Here is a 23,399-nt window from a genome sequence, read left to right as displayed (position 1 = left end):
ATACAGAATCTATCTATCTATCTATCTATCTATCTATCTATCTATCTATCTATCAGTTCCAAACATTCTGTCACCTTCAAGCATGGCCAAGAAACAGAACCCAGGATAGGGCTTGTCAGACAGAAGCAGGCTTGATTCAATGGCTGACATCAGCAGGGGCGGGGAGCAGATTTAGCAGCCACCCCAGTTGCACTCATTTACTTTCTCCTATATAAGTGAATGGCTGCCATTTATTCTAGAGGGGGAAATAACATGTCAGGCTTTGAGACTACACTGTGGTGAGGGCTCTCTCTCTCTCTCTCTCTCTCTCTCTCTCGCTCTCTCTCTCTCTCTCTCCTGCTTGGTGGCCCAGCTATTGGTGACAGGATAGATCCCACATTGGGTTGCAGTCTGGGTCTGTACACAGTTTCTTGCAAGATGCAGGCCCACCCCCTATATACTCTTCTTGTCATAACAATGGGCATCAGGCAGTTCATGGGCACTGGAAGGAAGACAAAAGTTCTTTGAAACCTCAAAAGAAGAACTGTTTTATTGTGGCTTGACGTTCTCAACTTTACAGTCAGTTAATTGCGTACTGTATTACTGGAAGCATATGCGTTAACTGATCTTTCCACCATAAACTGGATATGTAGGGTCTGTGTGAATTCCCTTCCTTAATTTAATGCATGGTGAAACCTATAGTATCATTTCAGAGAAATCTTTACTTCATATTGCACAAATATTTCCATTTCATACTAACACCTTCCAAGTATGAGTTATTCTTTGCAAATTTGGAACAATGAAAAGGAAGCAAATAACACTTTTCCATGACTCACCCTGAGGGGCATCCAGCAAAAGAGGACTAAAGTGAGGGAAGATGGAAAAATTTGCATTAAAAAAAAAAAGCAGTAGAAATGTTCCCTCCGCAAAGTCTACCACACTGATGAGTAATTTCACAAGAAGCAGGGCTAGAAGTCTCAGAGCTCAAGCTAGGATAGTCCAAACATAATAAATACATGGTGGGGAATAACGCTCCACCGTCTGAAGGCAGGGTGTGAACCGAATGACCTGAGGAGAACTTTCCCATTTTGAGCGTCTGTGGAACAGCCAGCAGAGTTTTTCTTGTAGCAGTTTCAGAAGCAGAAAGGTAATCAGTTTGTAAAGGATGAAAGGAATGTGAAAGAGATCTCAGAATCATTGTGGAAGGTTCGCTGAAAACCATCAGGCTGCAGCTATCAAAAAGGCAAACAAAGTGTTAGGAAAGGCCAAGAGAATAATACAGAAGCCTTTCATAGTATTTCGGTACAAATGAATGGTGGGCCCACATCTTGAGCACTGTGTATATACACCCTGTGGCAAAAAGGAATGAAACCAAACAAAATGCAAGAAGCAGGATAACAGCAATGATCATAGAGAGATCATCCTCACAGAGAAAGGCAAAGAGAAGGATACGTTTTAACTTCCACACAGAAACAAAAAGCTAATGGAAAGGTGAGAGGTGGAAGATGCGAGAGAGGAAAATGAAATTACTTATTTTGCCCTGTTAAAGATGAAATATGAAAATTAGGATGACTCCTGAAGAAATTAATACAGCAAGTTTTAAACAAACAACATATCCCCCACCAATTAGTCTGGAGAGCTCACAGTCAGAAATGAAATGGACTTTAGGGCATTCCTAAAGGGAATATCAACATCTGTTAGTCAAGGCAGTCAGAGAACACATCTGCAGCAGTGTTTGGAGTTCAAAAAATGGAGAGCTACCATGAATGCACTTGTGAATGGCAAGTGGGCAGGGAAGTTGTTTTCTAACACCAGCTTCAGAGGGCATACAGAAAGCAACTGGACGATGGTTGTGGACTTGCACTGGTTGTTCCTATATAGCCCTAAAAGGGTGACATCAAGAGAGAACTGGGAGAGTCTATGGAAGAGAGCTCAACTTAGAAGTGCCTGGCATCTCTTGCCTAATCTTTCCCTTTAATCAGGGGTTCCCAATCTTGTGTCCCCAGGTGATGTTGGACTACAACTCCCATCATCCACAGCCACAGCAGCTTTTGGGATGATGGGAGTTGTAGTCCAACCTCATCTGGGGAACCCAGTTTGGGAACCCTTGCCTTAAGTGGTTAACGGCACTCAACTTGATTTCAGGCTGAAATGGCAGAAAGAAGGCCCAGAGATGGGATCTGTTCCCCCACCCACGCACACACATGCACACACACACACACATACTTCTGAGGTCACTGGGGTGAGTAATTATAAGGCTGAACTCTTGCCTTGACGCCATCTGCCATATGATAGCAGCTCGTTTTAGCCAACTATTAGAGAGCTGTCACTCACTCACACCTTCCCATTATCTGTGGCCAATAGCCAAGGATCACTTGGGCAGGTGCCATTCTGCTGGCGAGGAATGTGTCACAATGTCCTCTAAATGTGAATGCTCTCATCTGGCAAGCAGACAGCCTCATCTGCTCACACCCTGTCCTCCATGGATGCAGAGGAGAAGGGCAGACAGTGCAACTTGGCACAGACGGCCCAGCAGAGGAAGAAGGAAAGGGGCTGGCTGGTGGGTTCCAGGCAGTCAGGCATGTCACACAATTACCAGAAGAAAATTAGTCCAAAGCTAAGACCCATTTTCCTGTCTGTCTCTGTCTGAGTGATCATCAGCCTCATTAAAAAATGACTAATTATTATTCTGCCTCATTAGCAACTATAAATCTCCAGTGCCACAACTTCATTAAAAAAAAATGACAAGTTAGCACTTCATTATGTTCCATAGTGCCAAATGTTAACCTTTGCCAGGCTGTTTTTCTCTAGTGTGAGGGTGCCAGTCCATGCCAGGGCTTAAAGGGCATGAGCCTCCTTAAATATATACGGCCAAACACAACACCAGGGATTTCCGTAGGGAAGGTGGATGTGATGACTGGAAATAGTTGGCATATTCTGGGGGGTGGGGGGAGAAGAGACTTCTGTTTGGAATGAGGAATGTCCTTTGTTAAGAGGTTGGGTGCTTTCAGATGAGCCGGTCAGCTGGACGAGATCAAGATTTCCCTTCAGATTTAAAACCTGATGTGGAGAGTGAGTTATAGCCTCTGAAAAACCAGATCCTGGATCCTTGTGTAATCCCCATGAGGGAGATTAGACAGTCGGTTATGGTCTCTAGCCATCTATGATGAAGTCAGTGGATTTATAACCTGGTCTGTTGGACTGCTATTGTTTGCTCTGGAGATTATCAGTTCAGTCTTTGCTTGTGGTACACAGGCACGTCTTAGAATGATGGAGGTTCATCTGGCTTGGATCTGCATAGCCCACACACACTTACCATGAACTATGTCTGTTGAGCTTTGCAGTCCTTCCCCGCCCCCACTGTAAAAAAGAAAGAAAGGATGACTGACCACTTGCCCTCTTGATTCCTTTGCAGCAGAGGTTCCCAACCTGGGATTCCTGATGTTGTTGTACTAAAATTCCCATCACCCCAGCCACGCTGTAGTCTAGCAACACCTGGGGACCCAAAGTTGGGAACCCCTGCTGCACAGTATAAGGATCACACCACCAAAAGCTTTTATAGGTCAGGCTGAAGAGATGTCACTAAAGGAGCTCATTAGTTAAATTCCTGTGGTGGGCTCTTGATATGCTCCATCATCTGGTGTTTTCCTCCTTCCCTTCTTTCTATGTCTCCTCCACATGAGGAAGAGATTAGATTTATGTTCTGGTCTTTTCTTCAGCCTCATCTAGCAGGGACCACCAGATCAAACATGTTTAAATTAGCAACAGTTGAAGCTAGATTCCAGAAGGAAGGGTCAGTTTGACGTACAAACTGTAGCCATTTCCACAAATGTCTCAAAGATCACTTTAATGTTCACTTACACATTTTTGATGACACTGCAGCTGACTCTCTGCACCCCTGTTCACCTATGGGGCTTTCCCACCATAGAGGTGGCCATATTGTCCTCCAGCTCGTGTGAATGAGGATATTCTCCCACTTGTAACAACCAGAAAGTTTACAGCTCCATGATAACAGTCATGGGCCAATAATATGCTTCAGGTAGAGCAAATGACACAACAAAAGCATGGGAGTTGGAATATGGATGTAAATCCACCTTTCTGCATGGCTCTCAGTTGATCTAACAACCATATCCCTGCAAATCTAAAAGTGCATAGTAGTTATTCACTTGGGCCAGGGGTCTCAAAATATAGCCCTCCAACTGTTGTTGGACTACAACTCCCAGCATTCCCTGACACAATGGCCAGTATCCAGAATGATGGGAGTTGGGGGCCTACATCAGCAGGAGGGCAGCAGTTTGAGAACCCTGACTTAGGCCTACAAATATTGTGGGCAGGGACTATAGCTTTGCATGCAGAATGTTCAATCTCTGGCATTGCCAGCTTTTTTAAAAAAAAGGATTGCAGGTGGTGGGAAAGACCCCTTCCCTGACAATCAGGGCAGACAATATTGTGCTTGATGGACTGCTGTTCTAAGCCTGGGTAGGGGAACTTTGTATAGTGTGAGCAGAGGCACTCTTACCCCTGGACTTTGGGGCTGAAGTCCAGGGCCTCCACGGCCCCTGGAGGCCCACAAATCCTCTTTAGTCTGTCTTGAGTGGTGTGGTCACCTGGCGGAGCATGTTGATGCTTAATTTGCAGGGGAGGGAGCCTCCCAAGGCCTTTCTGTCCAGGCTCCAAAATTACCTAGCTGCACCTCTGAGTGTGAGATGCAAAAATGTGCTCTCGGTACCACTTGTGAACATGCTACAGAAGTTGGTGAGATTTATTGTGGTGTAAGCTTTGTAGGCAACAAACCAATTTTCCATTAAGGAGTGCCACAGCACTCTTAATGTGCAGGGCTAGAGGGTCTGCTGCTTCACTGTTCAAGAGGACTGTTGTCTTCTGAATGAGGAGCCTCTATTATATCCTGTGAGAATATTATATTTTGCAATGAGGGACAGCCCTTCAAAATAAGGGACAACTCTCAGCCCTAGAACCAAGTCATTGCATCAATTACTTTCTGCACTACAGAAATCAAGGAATCCATTATTAGACAGCAAGGACAGTCCTCAAGTTGTAGTTGAGAAGTTTTGTAGCGCTGGGTGAGTTTAGGAAAGAGGCCAGGCCTAGACCAAGAAAGCTGGTCTTGTGGTAGCAAGCATGCATTTCCCCCTTTCCTAAGGAAGGTCCACCTTGGTTTACATTTGAATGGGTGGTGACTATATGTGAGCATTGTAAGATATTCCCCTTAGGGGATGGGGCCATAGCTCAATGGAAGAGCTTCTGCATGCAAGCATTCAGAAGGTTTCAGGTTCACTCGGTGGCATCTCCAGGTAAGCTGGGAGAGATTCCTGCCTGGAACCTTGGAGAGCCACTGCCAGTTAGTGTAGACCAGAGATTCTCAACGCTGGGTCTTCAGATGTTATTGGACTTCAACTCCCATAATCCCCAACCAAAGACCACTAGGGCTGTGAGTTGAAGTCCAATACCATCTGCGGACCCAACGTTGAGAATCCCTGGTGTAGACAATACTGAGCTTGATGGACCAATGATCTGATTTGGTATAAGGCAGCTTCACATGTTCCTAAAAGATCAGCAGGTTGAGATTGAGAGAGATAGCCAGAGATATGAGGAACCAAAGTGTGGACAGAGCTAAAGACAGTCCTCCCAACAGTTTGAGCTGCAATATAAAATCAGCCCCATTCTAGCCATTTCTAGAGAAACTTACAGCCTCATTCAAGGGCAGAGGGGAATGACTTAGTCATATTATCAGTCATTCCAAAGACCTGGCACATAAAGGGTTACCCTTTCTTTTCAAGACTTACCCCATTCTGTGCTTTTAAAAAATCACCTTCCCGCTGCCTGACAGATATTTGGCTACTAAATCCCCATGGGGAAGCACTGGTGAGAAAGAAATTACTGCTGTGGAACTAACTTTCCCAAATTATATCACCCTCCCTGACAGCATAATTGCCCCCTTTCCTGGAGATTTAACGCGGTGCATGCGTCCTTAAACAGTTGAATGTTATTTTAAGAGCTCTCTGTGTTTCCCCCTCTCCCACACCAGGTGATGTAGAAATCGACTTTACCTTCACCCTCATGGCTCCAAGTGTTGAAAAAGTTATTTGGGCTGAGGGTTATTGGTGAGGGCAGGAGGAGCTGTGCCATGTGGGAGTGGCCAAAACATTCCCACTGCTTTTGCAGCTGGCTCCATCCCTGTTCTCCACCAACCTGAGCTCGTCAAGCCTCTCTTCCCACTGGCAGTGTGCGGATGCTTTGGGATGAAGAAACTGCTCTGGAAAGGTCATGGTGACATATAATTAATTCAGAGGTTTAATGACAAACATGGACAGGCAAACAAAGCATTTCTCCACTAGTGCATGACAGGAAAGAGTAAACATTTGGCTGCCCTGAAATTGGGGGGGGGGGGCACATATATTGTGAACATTTTTCGTCTACAGCAAAATGTATCCACCCACCCCGCTTTTCAGCAATTCTTTGCATACCTTTGTAAAAATATGGGAAATGATTCAGAAGGTGCTGGGTGTGTTGGCAGGAAGGTGGAAAGTGCTGGAGCAACTGGGTTGCTCTTCTTTTGCTCCAGCCTAATTGTGCAGAATTAACTAACTAGAGCAAAAGGCGGGCAGGAATGCACAACTGGGCGTGCATCCAAATGTGCATTCCATTGAAAGAAATCCAATGTGGATGGATATCATCTGCATTCCAGTGTGCATCCCCATTCACACTTTGCCCCAACTATTTATGCGTGACTAAAGCTGGATCAGAGCAATAGTCTTGCCAGGAAGCACTAGCAGACACCAACATTGACCGCATAGTACAGTACAGCAAGAGAAGTGCCAGCCTAGTTGCCTGGACAACAGGAATGCATCTTGGTTCCCTCCCCACATTCACAGTAAATGAATGAGAAGGCTTTGCCTATTCTTGGTGACATCATCAGATAGTCAGAACTGATTAGCTGCATGGCACTCTGACAATTTCAGATTCAGCGTGTGATCCCTGATTAGGGATCCCTGATTAGCTGGGACTCCGCAGTGAAGAAGCCTTTTCAAGTTTGTTTGTTTTTTTAAAATAGTACTGAAGCAGAAGATCAAAGAGACCATGGTTGTGAACAGGAATGACAATGTCATTCCCCTGCTAACTGGGCAAAGAGGCATCATTTTAACATGGTGATTCTCTTTATTTAGCAGAGGAAGAGTGACTGACCCTATCCACTCCCACACAGCCCTCCAGTGGCTGTTGCTGGTGTCTGCCTCATGTTTCTTCTTAGATTGTGAGCCCTTTGGGGACAGGAAGCCATCTTGTTTGTTTATTTATTATTTCTCTATGTAAACCACTTTGAAAACATTTGTTGAAAAGCAGTATATAAATATTTCTTGTTGTGAGCCGCCCCGAGCAGTAGTGTACTGGATGGGCGGGGTATAAATATTTTAAATAAATAAATAAATAATAAATGAATTGGTGGTGGTGCATGAAAGAGTGGAAGACAGAAGATTTGTTTATTTATTTGTTATTCATTCATTCATTCATTTGGCTGATCTGTCCACTCCCCTAGTGCATCAAACAACATTTGCATTGAAAATCAAACCTATCAAAAATTTGGTGCAACACAAATTAAAATTCAATAGGCTGCTTTGGCCTGTAAGTGGCGATGTGACCTGGCAGGAAGCCTGCCACACTTTCTGTAGAACCTAAAGATATGACATTCTGTAGTATCCTGGGGTCATACAGAAGTGATTGTGGGATTTAGCAGTGCTTCAAGGAAAGGATAGGCTATTTCTTCCTCAATCTTCCTGTAGCACCTACTTTATACGTGTGATAAGTTATATTTTTTTTCTCTTGGTCTCAGGTGGGCTAGCTATTCTTAAAAAGAGTGGGCCCTTTCAGACATACAGTGAAACTCTGGGTTGACAAACCTGAGATTAACTCTTGAAACCGGGAATTGTCCCACAGAAGACAACCCGGGTCAAGCAACCTCTGGTTTCAGAGCAGAGGAGCCCCTCCCTCTTCCTGGTCCACTGGTAGAGATGTGCACAAACCTGTTTGGAGGCCCTTTTCGGGCCTCCAAACAGGTTCAAACACGAGGCAGTTCAAAGGGTTTGAAGGCAGGCGGGGGGGATAACTTTAGGGGTGGGGGAGGGTGCACTTACACCCCCCCTGCCACCTTCCCCCCGCCTGTGCTCACTTAAAAACCAGTCCAGTGGGGCAACAGCATACCTCCCTGATGCCGCATCTGCTCCTTGGACCGGAAGTAGCACGTGCACACAGACGTCGCTCTCGCATGCCCATCAGGTGCTTATGCAACATGTGGTAAGTGCACCCTCCCCCATCCTTAAAGTTATCCCCCCCACCTCCGAACCTGCCCCTGCCAGTTCCGTGCCCATCTCTATCCACCGAGACCACATCCCAGCAAGCTCCATAGTGCTCACATTGCCAGGCTGCAGGCAAGGCGTCAGCACGTCCACAGGGCAGCAGCCCTGGGCCATGATCTTCAAGGGGCATGCCCGGCATGATTGTACCTTTTTGGCATGGACTGCCTGCCTCACACCATTGCCTTTTTCCTCACACCACTTGCATCACCACCCTCACAAGAGCCCTACGGCCAAACAGTCTAGCACAAGCACAATTACTAGTAATGGGGGGATGGAGAGATGCAGTATTTTTCTGTTACTCCAGGAAGGGATTGTGATGGTTGTTGTTGTTGTTGAACCCCCAACACACTCCTGCCACCATGTCGGCTTGCCGGCCAGGGATTAGCCCTCTCATAGGAGGCCCAGTCCACTGGGGAGGACCAGAGGATCCATGAGCTCCGTATCTCCATGGGACTGTGCCCTCATGGTTAGGCCATCCAACTATAGGGGCCCCCACTAATGTGGGCTCCCCAGTATATCTGTTTAAAAATAGAACTCATACCCCTTGTCTTCCCCTCTACACTCAACCTCTACTGACTCCCAAGCCCATTTAGGCAGCACACGATGAGAGTGACAATTCATTTCAGACACTGCACCCTGCTAATAATTATCATCTATCTACCCCCACTGCAATGAAACTCCCAGGTCCTGAATCTATGGTCTCAGCTAGAAAACTACCCGACTAACCTCTGCTCCTCCTATCCCAATGCGCACATAGTGTTAGGAGGTGACTTTAATGCCAGGCTGAGCCTGATGATGACACTCTATATGCACGTCACCAGCACCCCAAAGAAGAAAGACTCTCTCTCACTCGCCACCCGAAGGACAGGAAGTCAAACTATCTGGCATTTGCCTGGCCCAAATGGCCACCAGGCTCAATCTCTTCATCTTAAATGGCTCCCTTGAAAATGATTACCCCACTCAATTCATTTTTTGGTCTGGGACCAAAATGAGTGTCATTGATTATGTAATCGTTTCTGGAAGCCTGCTCCATTTTGCAGATCGTTTTGAGGTCACCTCCCCCTGCCCCAATTTGACAGTGACCACTTTCCAATTCCTCTACTACTAAAGTCCTTTGCCCATCAGCCCCACACTGAGGACTTATATCAACCTCACATCCTACCAGTGGGAAGAGCCTGTTGCGCCAAATGGTCCACTCACCTAGACAAAGCAATAACTGAACTACTTATCTCAGAACACTTCCAGCACCTTTGCCTCTCCCTGATAACAGCAGAACCCTCTAACTCAACCCTAGAGAATTATAGCAATCTAGTGTAGGAAGGAACTACAAAAGCACCTAACTCACAAAAACCATGCTCGCCCAATACCTGCACCACTCTAAACCATGGTTTGACATTGACTGTGTTGATGCCAAAGAAAGTACTCATCACCAACTAAAGGTAAGAGTGTGCCATCGAGTCAGTGTCAACTCCTGGTGACCACAGAGCCCTGTGGTTGTCTTTGGTAGAATACAGGAGGGGTTTATCATTGCCATCTCCCATGCAGTATGAGATGATGCCTTTGCCTCTTCCTAGATCACTGCTGCCAGATATAGTAGCAGTGGGGATTCGAACTAGCAACCTTCTGCTTGTTAGTCAAGCATTTCCCCGCTGCGCCACTTAAGGTGACTCATCACCAACTACCATTTTAATAAAATGAATACAAAATCAGTGTCTGTGCAGGACCTTCTTAAGCAGTAGAGACAATATAAACAAACAGCTACTTAAATGCAAGAAAAGAGAACCTATGAAAGCCACCTGATCACACCTTATCCAGGCAGTCAGAGCCAATATCTCAGCTTCATTCTGGTGCAAGACAGCAAATCTCACCAATAATGGCCCAACACACCTGGACAGTAGAGGTCTGGGGGAAGCACTTCTTTGATCTGTACAGGGATGAAGCTGTGGAACACGGATGTCCCTGGCATGACGTAGAGAACTTGCCTGCTTGGCTGCCAGCGGACAGCTGAGATTATGAACCTCATCTCCCAACAAAGACCTGGGAAGGCCCCTGGTTTTGTTCTAATAGCCTTAAAGCTAACAAAACCCAACTCTGGGGGGAACAAATCCCCCCCCAGAGGGCCCCTATTTTGGCCTCTTTGTATTTATTGACAAATACAGCTGTATTCCTAAGGACTGGGAGCTAGTGGTCATTGCTCCCATCTTCAAAAAAGGTAGAAGGGACAACCCAGCAAACTACAGCCTGCTCAGCAAACCTAGCAGCTTGCTCAGCACATTTAGTAAGCGCCACGCTAGACAGCCGTACTGGAAACTAAGGGACTGGTTGGAACAAGAAAATATCCTAGCGGAGGAGCAGGCTGGCTTCAGGGAGGGACAATCCACCATTGATCAGTGTCTAGTGCTACAACGTATAATAGAGAAATATTCCACCCACACTACAACCTCCCTCTATGCAGCTTTTATAGAACTTAAGGCTTAAGGCTTAAGGCTGCATTTCACTCCATCTTATGAGTCAAACTGTGGGAAAGACTGGAAGCCTCCTCAGTTGTCCGGCTCCTGCTGTATCTCATCTGTATCCTACCTGTACATGATGAGACATCCCTGAAAGTTAGGTGCAACCCCCAAGGTCATCTATCAAGCACCGTTCCAACACATAAGGGCATCAAACAAGGCTGTATACTTGCTCTACTCCTGTTTAACTTCTATATTAATGTCATGGTGTATCACCTTAATAATCCAGACTTTCACTGCCCCCACAAGCTCAAAGAAAAACACATCTCTACTCTGCTCTACACATATGCTGTGGCAATTCTCTCAAGGACCCCCATAGGTCTCAGAAGAGCCGAATACTGCAAGGAAGATCAGTTGGAAATTAACAATACAAAAAAAAAAATTATGGCCTTCGCAAAGAGACTCAAGACACACTTCTGGCGTATAAATGGAAACACAACTGAGAAGATTTCATGTTTCAAATACCTGGGGGTGGTCTTCCATACCATTAGCACCAGAAAAGCTCATGACACACATGCTGCCCCAAACTCCCAGAGGAGTGCCACTGTCATCCTAAAATTATTTTGTTCATGAGGAGGCTACTACATACCTGCAACCCTTAAACCAGGCCTGCTCAACTTAGCCCCCCCCCACAGCTGTTTTTGGACTACAACCCCCATAATCCACTAAATCCAGGAGGATGCCAGCATGGCTAATGGGTACCGTCAAGGAAGCCATAAAAGGGAAGAAGACTTCCTTCCGAAATTGGAAGGCCTGTCCAAACGAAAAGAACAGAAAGGAACACAAACTCTGGCAAAAGAAATGCAAGGTGACAAAAAGGGAGGCAAAAAGAGAGTTTGAGGAACATTTAGCAAAAAGTATCAAGGGGAATAACAAAAACTTCTTTAAGTACATCAGAAGCAGGAAACTTGCCAGGGAGGCAGTTGGGCTATTAGACAATGAGGGAGTGAAAGGGATTATTAAGGAGGATATGGAGGTTGCAGAGAAACTGAATGAGTTCTTTGCGTCTGTCTTCACGGCAGAGGATACTGAGCATATACCTGTTCCTGAACCAGGCTTTTTAGGGATGGAGGCTAGAGAGCTGAGTCTGATAGAAGTGACAAGGGATGATGTTCTAAACTGTCTTGAAAAACTGAAAGCTAACAAATCACCAGGGCCGGATGGCATCCATCCAAGAGTCCTCAAAGAACTCAAATGTGAAATTGCCGACCTCCTTGCTAAAATATTTAACTTATCCCTGAAATCGGGCTCTGTACCAGAGGACTGGAGAGTAGCAAATGTAACACCGATTTTCAAAAAGGGATCCAGGGGCGATCCGGGAAATTACAGGCTGGTTAGCCTAACGTCCGTTCCAGGCAAATTGATGAAAAGCATCCTCAAGGATAAAATTGTAAAGCACCTAGAAGAACAGGCCCTGCTGGGAGTGAGCCAGCATGGCTTCCGCAAAGGTAAATCTTGCCTCACCAACCTTTTGGACTTCTTTGAGAGTGTCAACAAGTATGTGGATAAAGGTGATCCAGTTGACATAGTCTACCTGGAGTTCTAAAAAGCTTTTGACAAAGTTCCTCATCAAAGACTCCTGAGGAAACTTAGCTGTCATGGAATAAAGGGACAAGTACATGTGTGGATTGCAAACTGGTTAAAAGACAGAAAACAGAGGGTAGGTATAAATGGAGAGTTTTCACAATGGAGGGAAGTAAGAAGTGGGGTCCCCCAGGGATCTGTACTGGGACCGGTGCTTTTTAATTTATTCATAAATGATCTAGAAGCAGGGGTAAGCAGCGATGTGGCCAAATTTGCAGATGATACCAAACTCTTCCGGGTAGTGGAATCCAAAACGGATTGTGAGCAGCTCCAAAAGGATCTCTCCAAACTGAGGGAGTGGGAGACAAAATGGCAAATGCGGTTCAATGTTAGCAAGTGTAAAGTGATGCACATTGGGACGAAAAACCCCAACTTCAAGTATATGCTGATGGGATCTGAGCTGTCAGTGACGGACCAGGAAAGGGATCTTGGGGTTGTGTTTGACAGCTCGTTGAAAGTGTCTATTCAATGTGCAGCAGCTGTGAAAAAGGCCAATTCCATGCTAGGGATCATTAGGAAGGGGATTGAAAATAAAACAGCTAACATTATAATGCCCTTATACAAAACTATGGTGTGACCACACTTGGAGTACTGCGTACAATTCTGGTCACCACATCTTAAAAAGGACATTGTTGAACTGGAGAAGGTACAGAAGAGGGCAACCAAGATGATCAGGGGCCTAGAGCACCTTTCTTACGAGGCAAGACTACAACACCTGGGGCTTTTTAGTTTAGAAAAAAGACAACTGCGGGGAGACATGATAGAGGTCTATAAAATCATGCATGGCGTGGAGAAAGTGGAGAGAGAGAGATTCTTTTCCCTCTCACACAACACTAGAACCAGGGGTCACTCTATGAAATTGATTGCCAGGAGGTCTAGGACCAACAAACGGAAGTACTTTTTCACACAACGCGTGATCCACTTGTGGAACTCTCTGCCACAGGATGTGGTGACGGCCAACAACCTGGATGGCTTTAAGAGGGGTCTGGATGACTTCATGGAGGAGAGGTCTATCAATGGCTACTAGTCAGAGGGCTGTGGGCCACCTCCAGCCTCAGGGGTGTGCCTCTGAGTACCAGTTGCAGGGGAGTAATGGCAGGAGAGAGGGCACGCCCTCAACTCCTGCCTGTGGCTTCCAGCGGCATCTGGTGGGCCACTGTGCGAAACAGGATGCTGGACTAGATGGGCCTTGAGCCTGATCCAGCAGGGCTGTTCTTATGTTCTTAATCCCCATCTACAGTAGCCAATACCCAGGGATTATGGGAGTTGTACGCCAATGTCTGCAGGAGCGCCGAAGTTGAGCAGCCCTGCCTTAAACTATTCAAAGCCAAGTTGCTGGCACAACTCCTCTATGGCACTCAACTGGGCCCCTTCTTCAACTTTGACCCATTGGAGTTTGTCCAGTCCCAATTCCTAAGAGCAGTTTTCCAAGTACTTCGGTCCATCTCTAATGCCAGCCTGCATCTAGAGACAGGCCTGGTGAAAGTGGAGGCCACAAAATGGAACCTCTGGCTTGGCATTATTTGTAGCCACTGTTCCTCTATTTCCATTTAGCTATGTTGAGGTCTTGCTGAAAGTATGGTCTGATTCCATTGCTCATGGAACATTCTAAAGTATCTCAGGGTGTTGCTGTTAAATTGCTACTATTCCATATTCTCCCACTGCAACCAGTGCTTTACAATAGGCCTCAAAGCCCTGGCCATTTGTATAGGATTCACACACTGCTCTTGTTCATCATTCGTTCTCCTCCAATTCAGTGGCGTAACTATAGGGGGGACGGGGGGGCACGTGCCCCGGGCGCCATCTTTTCTGGTCACATGGGGGGCGCCGCCATGACCAATTTTTTTTTTAAAAAAATTAAATTTTTGTTAATACAAATGTTTCCTGCTCAGTGCAGCAGCGCTGCAGCAGTCAAGGGAGCGCGTCGGTGCCCCCTTCCCCACGAGCGGTCCCTTCCGCGCCGCCTGCGCCCCCCCCCCATTGCTTTCCTGGCGCCTGGCAGCCAGTCAGTGGCCTGGCTTGGCGGCGGGCGCTTGTCAGGAAAAACCTAAGTATAATGTAGTATGGGGGGGGCAATGGGGGGCGCAGTGGGGGGGGGCGCCATTTCAGTGCTTGCCCCGGGTGCCGTTTTCCCTAGTTACGCCTCTGCTCCAATTACATCCTTGAAGGTGGCATGCTGGTTGAGAGATGCTGTGCTGGTCTCAAAGAGACAGTTTCGAGTCAGATTCAAAAATCTAGAACCCTTTGTCCAGCTCCAAGGGCAGCAGACAACTTGCACAACTCAACAAGCTACTGAGCACAATGGAAGCCTTATACCTGAGAACAGACCTTGATGAGTCCTCCAAACCCCACCACTTAGCAAACAGTGGAGAGAGCTTCAAGAGCTTACTCTGTCCTGGCAGCTTGCACTTGTACAATACTCTGTAACCTTTATGTGAGTTTGTAAACACCTCAGGCCAAGAATTATGGGGCGGGGGTGGGGGTGCTGGGCAGTTGATACCTGAATCTCCCTAGGTCTCAAGCTGCCTACTCAGTGTATATATATACATCCCTGAGGCCATGATTAGTGTCCAGGAGTGAGTCTCCTTCTGCCTGTAAGTCCATGCCTTTTATAAGGGAGATCTACCCTGTCTTTTGGAGTGTTTTATTCCTGATGCTGCTACCTCAGAGTCTATCACTATTCAGGATCATGGACATGACATATTGTTTCTCAACTCTGTCTCTGTGTCTTTGTGTTGAGGAGGTCTCCACTTGGATCTTCCTTCTCACTCGTCTTTGTATACTACTGCCTTGTTTCTTCTGCAGTGGGCCACTGTCAACTTCTTTCGTAGAGCTATCCTATAGGGCTGTTCTCATAATCAGCATTAGGTTAGGAGAAGTCTTCTACTCTAATTCGGGAACCATGCATGCTTCCCATGGACCACTGTGAGAATTCTATAAGGAAGGTAGTAGGAGGGGAAAATGATAATCTGCAAGCTGAGTACAGAGGCAGGCAGCAATGGTGAGCCCAGAACTTGTACCCAGAGTGAGGATAGAGGAAGAGCACTCCCTGTGCCTCCCACGTTCATACCCAGCTTGCAGATGAGCATTTCCCCCTCCTCCTACCTTGTGTGTAGAATTCTCACGATGACCAATCAGGAGTGTGCATGGCTCCCAAATTAATGCCAATGGTGATACAGCCCTCATTTATATTGCCCTAACACTCTTAACCTTGACCTCATTGTATAGCAGGGAATTCCAAGAGCTTGTGATGCACTCTATGAAAGCAAAAGGCCCTTGGGTTGACTTGGAATTTTGCCAATCTTTCAATGTCGTTAAAAGTCCCTCTTGTTCTTGTTATCGGCACTACATTGATCTTGGCATCATTCCTGATATTGATACATCATCTGAATGGAAAGATATCACTGAGATGTTCTGTACTATATATAAATATCACCTACTCTAGGACTCTGTTTCCTAGATCTGACTCTGCTGATTAAAAAGTCACAAGAACGACTGATGGAGGATGCTTTTAGAAAGCACTTTAACCTCATTTGGGTGGAGGGGAGAATCAAGCAACACTAACAACACAGGGTAGGCAAGGCAAGCAGTAACCACCGAAGGCATGTACTGCTGGGGAGAACCAGGTTCAAATCCCTGTTCAGCCATGAAACTCACTGGGTGACTCCGGGCCAGTCAGTTATCTCTCAGCCTAACTTACCTCACAGGGTTGATGGGAGGATAAACATAACCAAGTAGACCACTCTGGGCTCCTTGGAGGAAGGACATGATATTAATAAACAAACAAACAAACAAATAAGATGGCCTAGCAAAATGCATTTAGTTGCTTTTAAGTTTTTTCTTTCTTACTCTTTTGGAGTCCTTTGTGTAGTCCTTGTGTAGTCCTTGAGTAGTTTCTGGGATATCATTTAGAGAATTCAGGAATGAGGAGAAACATCTTTGGCAGTGCTGGTGCTAGGTTCATGGAGCCCTCAGCCAAGTTCTTTCATAGGGCTCCTGAAGGATGAGTGTCCAGGAACACAACCATCTTTTAAAAACCTATAATATGATACTCCTGAACATTTTCCAGATTACATGATGCAACAGTTTTGCAACGTGTCCGTTAAGTGCCCCTTCATATTGCCCATGTTTCGACATGGTGGTCGCTGTGCTGTCAACAGAGTGCCGTTCATATTTCTGATGCCTTGTTTCAGATTTTAGTGTTGCGTTGTAGCCCTATAACGTTGTATATGCATTGCAGGAAAGTAGCTGTATTTTTCATTTGTAGGAGGCTTGCCTTGTCATTTATGCGTTGCAGTGTGGTGAGGTGTGGATGGTTCAAATAGCAGTGTAATGATTTGTTGATTTTTCAGAGCCCCTTTCTGTCCTGTTCATGAAATAATCTTTCTGTGAAATGAGGTTTTTCCCCCCACCTGGGTTCTTGCAACCTGATTTTCATCTGCTTCTGAATTTTGATTTCGACCACATTTGCTTTTGTTTTTCATCAGACTTATTTTTCGGACATGTTTATGTTTCCTCCTTTTTTGTGCACTGTGGATTGGCTGGCTCATTTGGCAGATCGAGTTGATATGTAAGGGCACTTCTTTTCAAAAAAATTATCACTCCATTTTTTGCACAAGGGCACAATCCTCTCACTCTCATTTCAGCTTTCGGCCCTAGTTTTTGGTCACATTTGTCTCTGCAATTTGATATGTATTTTTCAAAAATATATTTCCATTCTGTTTCATTTCCACTTTTGGACTTAGCTTATGCTCTTGCTAACGCAAAGCAGAGCAGATTGAGCTGCGCTTTCTGCTGCTGGCGGCTTTGTGCAAAGGCACCGAGAATTTTTTTTTTTAAAAGAGAGTTTGTCATGTCAGCGGTTCCCTGCCCCCTCCACAGCCCTATTGGCCCAAAATGGAGGAGGAGTAGGGGGGCAATGAATGTGATTCAGGTGGAATTTGGACACCCCCTGCCTGGAAAACCCGCTGCAGTTGTGGGCAATATGAACGGCCAAAACCCTGTCACGATGCATTGAAAAACACATTGAGAAATGCTGTACTCACAGTTTCAAGCCGCTGCCTCATACCGACGCACTTTGCAACACTTTAACCAGCACAAATCTCTTAGTCCGGAAAGTCCCCTGCTGTTTCATCACTGGATGCAATGGTGGGGGCACTGCATTAATGGTAAAAGCATCTGCCAATACAGCTCTAAGCCCCTTCTCAAAGGATTGGTGGGGTTGCCTTAGTGGTAGCAGCAGCAACTTGGAGTGCTTCTCTCAGTAGCCATGCTGCTGTTTGCCATCTTTTTTCACCCAGGGGTCAGCCATGGGGCCTTTGATGGCCCAACCTGGCCAAACCCCAATTTTTGGACAAAACGTTGCTGTTGTTATATACTACTTTTCAATTAAAAACAATTCTCAAAGCAGTTTACATAGAAAAAATAATGGTGGTTCCTTATCTCAAAAAGGTTCACAATCTAAACTGAAACACAATCTAAAAGGAAACACAAGATATAGGGTTTATTCACATGAACTAGTGGGCAGGCAGACAGGTATGGGGAAGGCTTCACAAAACTTGCCTCCCCCACCCCTGATGAGCATCCTGAGCTTGGTGGAAGTGCGCTCTGCTCTCCCACACAATCCCTGCTGCTCCATGCAGCACAGAACAAGGCAGGTTGCTCTGACTTCAGGACACATTATCCTGGCTTCTGGGTATCCTACCGCTGAACTTGGTGCACTGAGGAATTCCTCTAGGGGACAGGTGCTCTAGGCACCCGTCTCTGTGTCAGCGTGATCTATAAGTAGCCCATGCTGACACACGATAAAGGGAGCAGGGTTAAGGGTGTGTTTGTACCCTTAACCTTGGCTAAGAGCCGAGCTTCTGTGCTGGGTTTGGCACCATGGCACTGCCAGGATCCAATGGATCCTGGCAGTTTTCATGGGCAGCCAGGCCTGGGCTTGGCTGTTTGTGAGAAGAGCCTCATAGCCTTCATTGTGGTAGGTATGTTGTGGTATAGCCCTAGGTTAAAATAATGTCCTACTATGAAATAAATAGATGACATCAGTCAAACCCCATAGGGTGCTATGCAATCATTTTGCTATGGAGTAGTATGCAAAATGACCATATTTAGTAAGAAGATAAAAATCATATGAAGCCATGTTGGTCTATTCAAAGAAGAAAAAAGCCACATTTGGTAATATCTTTATTAGCATCTTGAAATCAGTGCCTATCACTTAGAGAGGGAAAGTCAACTTTAGTCCACGTAATTTCTCTAGTACTCCATCTTAAGACTTATAAACTACAGACTTTTGAGTTCTGCCACATTGCTAGCTTTTAGCTCTTCCACATACCACCCCCTGGCACTTTTATGCTTCGTCATCTAGCCTGATGAAGCACTGTGGAGAATTTGAAAGCTTGCTGCTCACAACTTTGTGTCACTTGGGTTGCCAGACTGTGGCTTGTGGATATTTAGTAAGGCCATTCTACAAAATTGACTGTCCTATATGAACAAGCATCCCTTTGAGGGCATCTCCTCTTGTAGATGCCTATACAGCACAGGGGGGAAAGCATGACTTGAATCCGAATGTGGAGAACAAGCCTGGAGAACAGGAAGTGCAAGCACATTTTGTTTCCTGTTTTCCCTGTAAGATGTAATGTCCAAAGCCACCTTTTAGGCATTTCTATGCTATAAACCTTACTTTGATTTTGTACAGTGCGACTGTTGTGGCTTTCCTCAAAGCATCCTGGGAATTGTAACATGGTGAAACTGCTGTGAATTCTTTGGGAGATCCCCATCTCACCTTACAGAACTCTAGATTTCAGTGAAGGAGGAATAATGATTAAATCAGTTAAAATCTGTCTCATGGATACATCCTTAGCAACAATAACATCATGACTCCCCCGCCCTGAGGCACCAAGCCTCCACCACCTTGCTTAAACTATACCTGACATTTTAAACTCGAGTTTGACTTTGACACTGAGCAATGCTGATACTTGACACACACACACACCCGGTCCCTTGATCAGTCCTGCAACTTAAACAAAGCTATGTGCATATACACACACGTCATTCACTTGCATCCATCTCTTCTTGTCCTTGCCTCTTCAATTACTCCCTTCTCTCAGCTGGTTTCTTATCTTTGCCTCTCCCTCCCCTCCCTCTGCTGTCTTCCCCTTCCTCTGTCACTACATCAGATTCAGACTATAGTAGGGTTACTTACCAACAATCTTTTATTAGCAAGAATGTCCTTTATTTCAGCGCCAAATTGTCTGCCCCTTACAGGATACCATTTGTCCCTTATTTTCAGCTAATGGCAAGAACCTAAGGCCCAGATCAAACCAGTTATTTTCACTAAAAATGAAATAAAGGTGATGATCATGAGCAGTGTTCAAAGAAAAAAAATATAATTAAAAGAAATTATCTTTTTCAGTATGGCAGATGAGGTTATCATTCAGTGCATGCTACTCACCACCACCACCACCACCACCACCACCACCATTACTACTATAAGTTTCCCCTCTGTGCCTTTAAAGCAGCCTGCTACTCAGGCCCAACCGTAGAGTGGGGCGACCGGGGTGGTAGCCCCGGACCCCACGTTTGGAGGAGCCCCACTGTGCCAGCGAGTGGCGGGCAGCCTCGCAAACTGCCTGCACGCTCAGTTTCTGGCGGCAGCAGCGGTGGCTGCCCAGCACCACCATGTGTGATTGCCTGGGAGAGGGGGAGGGAAGCAAGCCCCACGCCCCCTGCACCTGATGAGGAGGTGCAGCTTTGCTCTGAAATGGGGCCACACGCGCTCTGTTTCAGAGCAAATACTGGCAGTGCTGCATTCACAGCACTCTGTTTCAGAGCAAATACTGGCAGTGCTGCATTCACAGCGTGGCCGGGAGAGCAGCTCCTTAAGGCAGGGAGAGCAGACCCCGGCCAGTGCTGCACTCGCAGCGCTGGCTGGCATTTGCAGCACTGCAGCATCTGCGGCATTTGTGCAGAGCCCCATTTCAGAATGAGGCCATGCCCCCTGCTGCATCTGATGTCAGACACTGCTGACGTCAGACTCAGGGGACGGGCCCCTTTGCCCCACACCACCCAAGGATCAGCGCTGCTGCTGTTGTACACATTTTAGGGTTGTGCATTTTGTTTTGTTTTTCTGCTTTGTTTTTGGCCCGAGTCCTGAACACCCCCATTTTGTTCTTTGTTCGAAATCAGCCAATCCGAAACACCCCAATTTTGTTCTTTGTTTGAAATTGCAAAATCCGAATCTGAAATGTTTTGGATTTAAAAAAACAGCCACGGGGCAAAACTAGTGGGTGGGGATCGTAGTGCCCAATGGGTGGAAGCTACCACCCAAATTTCAGAGGAATTGGGGAAAGGGCTGATTTTTGGTGCATTTTTGAAGTTTAAGATTTTCCCCATAGGGAATAATGGGGGTTTCAGCAAAAGTATAGCTTCATGTCAGGGGGAAAGAGGGTGGCCCAGAGCAGAGTAGGGTGCGTGGTAATGCTCAGTGGGGGCAAGGAAGCTGCCAGAATTATTTCAAAGGAATTAGGCACAGGGCTGATTTTTAAAGATTTAATGGAGTTTGCGTGACTTTAAAGTTCTTCTCCATAGGAAATGATGGAGGTTTCAGCAGCCCCATAATTGCACTTGCGGGGCACTGGGGTGGCCCAGAACGAGTGGTGGTGTAGAGCACATAGGGTGCCAACCTATGGTACTGGGTTCTGTTGTTTCTGAGATGTTTTGAGTGTAGATTCTCTGGTAGCCTATGAGAGTGGATTCATGGTTTGTCGTTGAAAATCTCATATGCTACCAGAGAATCTACAGGCTGGGCTCAGGCTGGCAACAAGGCAGGCATAGGCAATGGCATGGCATCTCTCAAGGAGGTGAAAAAAAATTCTTCTGGAATGAAAAAACAATGCAGCAGATAAATCCATTCCCAGGCTGGCATGCAGTAGCCAAAGCAAGCTGGCAGGCTGGGCTCAGGCTGGCAACAAGGCAGGCAGGAATAGGTAATGGCATGGCATCATCATGGCAACTTGAGGCATGCCATGCAATGCAAACTAGTTCTCTCTCTCTCTCTCTCTCTCTCTCTTCAATGAGGCAGAAAGGCAGAATGGTGAATGAACTTGTTGGATGAATTGAAAACCCCTCCTTGAACTCCCCCCACCCTTGCCCCTTCTTCAACCCTTCCCCTGGGTAATGTGGGGTCAGTAAAGAGTGACAAGAGGCAAAAGGAACAAGGAGGAATCGTCAGCAGGTTAGCCCATGCTTTAGGTCACCGAGCGGAAGGCTGGAGGGCAGGGAATTCAAAGAGATGTCAAACACAAAATGGAGACTGACTCAGAGATCGCCACAAAATGGAGGTCCAAAACAACAAAACGTTTTGTAGCTGAAACAGGGATGTTTTGTTTTGTGTACAAAACTTTCGGATTTGGAAAATGGGTGTTTTGTTTTGTCTACAAAACACCCCAAACAGCCCATTTCGAGTACAAAACGTTTTGTACCCAAAACGTTTTGCACATCCCTAACACATTTCAACTCCTTTCCCTTCTTCCTCCCTACCAGTATACTCTGTGGTTCTGATGGGCTAAACTTGGATTGACAACAGTTCTGTGCTGGGGGGACATTTACAAAAACCTTAACATTAACAGCCATCAATTGGCTAACTTACCATTCTCCAGGTATCGGGATCATGAAAATCATGCAAGTAATGACTACTAGATGGTGCTCATGTGTGAAATCTATCATAACTGTCTAATAACACTTCTCTTTCTAGAAAACAAAACTACATCACAACTGGTTTGGCTGACCACAGTTATCTCAATAAGCAGAGGAGAAGCAATCTAAGTTGTAACTAGTTTAAGTTGAAATTGGTTAAGATGCATACAGCACTGCTGGTCAGGCTCCTGATTAGCCCCTCCTCTCTCGTGTCCCTTATTCAGGCAATGAAATGTTGGCAACCCTAGACTATAGGCTTGTCAGGGCAGAGACATGATTTTTGTTTATGCTGTTCATTGGTTTTCACTGGGAACTCATCAGGGAATTTTAAATTGACTTTTCTGTCAAGGAATCTCTCCATGTTTCAAGGGATTCAAAGGAGTGCTATAGGACATCATTTCCCAACCAGTGTGCTATAGGACACTGGTGTTGTGCTGACTCAGCTACAAAAGCAGAGAGCTGGCTAGCTCCCAGACGCCCTGGGAGGGATGTGCCCTTCCTGGTGCATAAGGGATGCAGAACATTTAAGCTCACCATTTTTGGAGCTGCCTTGTCCCACAATCCTGGTGTATAAGGGAGTGACCCAGCTCTAAAATAAATATTGCACAGTGGCTTTGCTGAAAAAAGAGGTGGGGGGGAGGGAAGAGACAGTTGGGTGACCAGTGTGCTGCAATTTGGGGAGGGGGCAGCTAAGCAAGCTGCCAGGTGAGAAAGTTGGGAAACACTGTTCTAGGAGACATACTCAGACCACATGGGGCCCTCACCAGTCTCTCTGTGACCCCATAAGAAAGAACAGCCCTGCTGGATCAGGCCCAATGCCTATCTAGTCTAGCATCTTGTTTCACATAGTGGCCCACCAGATGCCTTGGGGAACCCACAGACAAGACATGAGGGCATTCTCCTTCTCCTGCTGTTGCTCCCCTGCAACAGCAGGAGAGAGGGCATGCCCTCCCCACATTTTCATGAGAACTGAGAATGCACCTTAAATGTTGGAACACACCAAATTTGCTCCTTCTGCTGTACATGGCAGAAGCAAAACAGAAGTGATAGGCAAGCTGCCTTTTATGGAAACGTGTCCACCATTACCAATCTTCCCAACGAGGAACCCCACGGGACACAGTGTGCTCCACATAAACAGATGGCAGAATACAAACATATCTTCAGTGTGCTGAACTAAAAGGAGGCTACCCTAGTCTGAAAGCAGAACAAGCTGTAAGGAATGTGATCTCTTTGACAAACGGAGAGCCAGTGTGGTGTAGCA

General features: G+C 46.1%; 1 long non-coding RNA gene across 3 annotated transcripts in view; it reads right to left on the bottom strand.

The window, feature by feature from the left end:
• Nucleotides 1–514: 514 nt before the first annotated feature.
• LOC128347982 (uncharacterized) overlaps nt 515–23,399 on the bottom strand; it is a 39,631-nt gene continuing 16,746 nt past the window's right edge. Inside the window, exons 3-6 of one of the 3 annotated variants that reach the window (XR_008317862.1) lie at nt 19,647–19,747; nt 19,125–19,237; nt 6,048–6,253; nt 515–3,339 (exon numbers count right to left, since the gene is read on the bottom strand). This is a non-coding gene — a long non-coding RNA (uncharacterized LOC128347982). Of the gene's footprint in view, nt 3,340–6,047; nt 6,254–19,124; nt 19,238–19,646; nt 19,887–23,399 lie in introns of those variants that run through there. The other 2 variants (XR_008317863.1, XR_008317861.1) reach the window with 2 other exon arrangements.

The sequence above is a fragment of the Hemicordylus capensis genome, chromosome 2 (assembly GCF_027244095.1).
Source record: "Hemicordylus capensis ecotype Gifberg chromosome 2, rHemCap1.1.pri, whole genome shotgun sequence".
In the NCBI taxonomy this organism is placed as follows: Eukaryota; Metazoa; Chordata; class Lepidosauria; order Squamata; family Cordylidae; genus Hemicordylus; species Hemicordylus capensis.
The sequence above is the reverse complement of the archived record's forward strand: the minus strand, read 5'-3'. Positions and strand labels throughout refer to the sequence as shown.